At 51.6% G+C, this 2,617-nt stretch overlaps 1 protein-coding gene and 1 long non-coding RNA gene across 2 annotated transcripts in view; both read right to left on the bottom strand.

Moving 5' to 3' along the window:
* The window catches only part of LOC102672661 (headcase protein), a 146,868-nt gene that overhangs the window by 101,270 nt on the left and 42,981 nt on the right, over positions 1 to 2,617 (bottom strand). The gene's annotated exons all lie outside the window — the stretch shown is intronic.
* LOC116185808 overlaps positions 1 to 2,617 on the bottom strand; it is a 20,550-nt gene that overhangs the window by 12,166 nt on the left and 5,767 nt on the right. The window contains exon 2 of the long non-coding RNA XR_004150716.1: positions 533 to 537. This is a non-coding gene — a long non-coding RNA (uncharacterized LOC116185808). The remainder of the gene's footprint in view (positions 1 to 532; positions 538 to 2,617) is intronic.

Here is a 2,617-nt window from a genome sequence, read left to right as displayed (position 1 = left end):
TTACGGTATGCCACGGGAGTCGCGATAGAACCGGTAAGAGATCCGATAAAATCGTTGCGGAGGCGTCTCTCTCTCTCCAACGATGATAGATCGTTGAGACCACCGCAAGATTTTCGAGGGGTGTACAAGGGGTTGGGATCGCGCAAGTGTAACTCTCCCCTCCCCTCTCCTCCATCTAGCTGATCCATCGAGCTAGAGAGAAGTTGGATCGAAACGTCGAGACGAAGGCAACGTTCTCGCAACGACTTCGACTCGCAAAGCCGAAATTCAGTCGAGGATGNTTGGTGGGAAAAGAGGGAGGGAGGGAGGGAGGGAAAGAGAGGTGAGCCGCAAAAAACGCATCCCTCCCTTTTCTCGCGCTCCTCCTCTCCACGATGCTAGTCTTGTTCGCGCACCTTTCCTCTTCCTGACTCGTGCCAAGTTGGCATCCGAAGTTCGCGTTACGCAACCCCCCCGGGTGGTTGAGAAGACCAACCATCCATCCGTTCTTTGCCCCGAGAAAAGCCAACGATCTCCTCTCTCTTGGCTCGACCCAATCTCTCCTCTTCGAGGACGAGTAATACACGACACGGGTCGACGAGTCACGTTGCATGCACGTGTATACAACATACCACTTTATTTATTCGTGAAACAATTTTTTCTATTTTTCTTTCTTTCTTTCTTTCTTTCTTCTTCCTCGTTGCAAGATAGAAACGAACGGAGGAAATCGAATGGTGAATATGATTCGATGACCGGCAGAGGAAGAGTGGATTATTATTTTTAGCAGAGTATTTATAAATTCTCGAGCGTGTTCCGACTCTAGCGTGCGAGGAGGTGCACCGCTACGTAATCGTAGTTCAAGAACCGATGCATATATCTGTCGCGAGATATATATATATATATAAAGGTACGTTCTCCGTTCTTGATCTATTATCGAAAATTGAGAGGATGATCGAAGAGTAAAGAATAGGAGGTACGTTGCAACGGTTCGTTTTCTCAATTTCCTAGAATTCGTATAGACACGAATAATAACAGCTGGACATCGACAACAATTCGTTCACTATACAAAATTCCACCTCTTACCTTCCTTCGAAACCTGAAAAAGCCTCCAAGTTCGACCTCCAAAAACTTCCAAGAGGGAGAGAAAATAAGTATGCGAGAGAAAAAGGATCGAAAGCGGTGAGAATCGCCATTTGCAACGGGGCTCGACTAATCAGCTCCCCAAACAGAGACCTAATCTTCCCCCTTCGATCCGGATGGAACACGGAGAAGGCGGAGGATCGAAACATCCCCTCGATGTACGAGCGTGTTTGACGCGGCGGCCTATCATAGGATAGACGTAAACCGCTCGAGCGAGCGGCCGCGTGCTTCCACCAATTACGTCAACCCTTTCGCGGCGAAGGGAATAATCTGACGAGACACGATTTTAATCAATCTCTCTCTCGATTCGCGCGGAGGAAAGAAAGTTCGCAGAAGAAAACAAAAAAATCAACCCCCACGCCTCCTTTATACACGGATTATCCTTCGTAAAGATATATCCAAGATGTATCCGTTCAAAGGAAAGATCGCAACCGACTCGGGGAATGTCCGAAACACGTTGGTTGGGGCGAACGTTGAGAGAGGGAGGGGTTGGTTGTCGGCCCTGAGGGGGTGTGGTTCTCTTTGGGGAAGGAAAAGAGAAAAGGAGCGGCGCGAAAAGGAGTCGGTCGACGGGGGGAGCGCGGGTAAACGGGCAGACATCGCGCGTCGCGGGTCTGGAGCTCATACATCAACTTAATGCTCGGTTGACGTCCCGCAGGCGTGCGGTGCAACACTCCCTCGGTACACGGCGACGACAAACCGAAGGGACACAGGCAGACGGAGGGAGAGGGGGCGTTATGCACAATGGCTTCCGGTTCTTTGGAGAGAAAGGAGAGGAGATATCCTCGTGACGTCAGGGCGTAGGTTCGGACGAGGCGGCGTGTCCTTTTGTGGCCGCGTGCACGGGCAAACGATGCATCCGTGGCGGGGAGAAACACGGGAAGAGATGCGCAGCCCGCTGGCAATCGCGAAGGGCGGAGAAGGAGAGAGAGAGAGGGAAAGGGGGGACGACATTGTGCCCTAATCACGCTATTGTCTGGCCGTTGATAGTTGACGTTCCGCCGGCAGCCCGCGTCGAGAATGACGGAAAGGACGAGAAGCTCACCGCGACGAACGGGGTGGAAGAAGCTCGCGTGGGCGAACAGGACGAGGGATCGTGGGAGGAAGGATTGGAAGGGGGAGGGTTGTCGCCTGATTTTCGGGCTGGACCCGGCCGTTTATACCAACAAAGGGGTAAAATTGCTCCGGAGGGCTGCGTTTCTGATTACGAGGATGGAACGAGGAAGACGCGTAAGGGAGGAAAAGAAGGGGTGAGAAGGGAATTTGAAACTCGCCCGTGGAAAAAACGGCCCAGAAGGAATTCGATCGATGATAATTTGTCAAGCGTTCGATCGATTAATTTGTCTCGACTTTGCGAGGGGAAATCGACGAGATGATTCTCGGACGTAAGAAAAAAGGAAGAAGAGCAACGATAACCTCGACAACGTGGCCACCGCGCGAGGGGTGGATGGAGTTCGCCGTGAAAGTCATTACTTAAGATACGGCCGGTTGGGAAAAA

Source organism: Apis dorsata, unplaced genomic scaffold (assembly GCF_000469605.1).
Source record: "Apis dorsata unplaced genomic scaffold, Apis dorsata 1.3 scaffold_292, whole genome shotgun sequence".
NCBI classification, from domain to species: Eukaryota; Metazoa; Arthropoda; class Insecta; order Hymenoptera; family Apidae; genus Apis; species Apis dorsata.
Note: the sequence above shows the minus strand (reverse complement) of the source record. Positions and strands in the feature narration are given on the sequence as shown.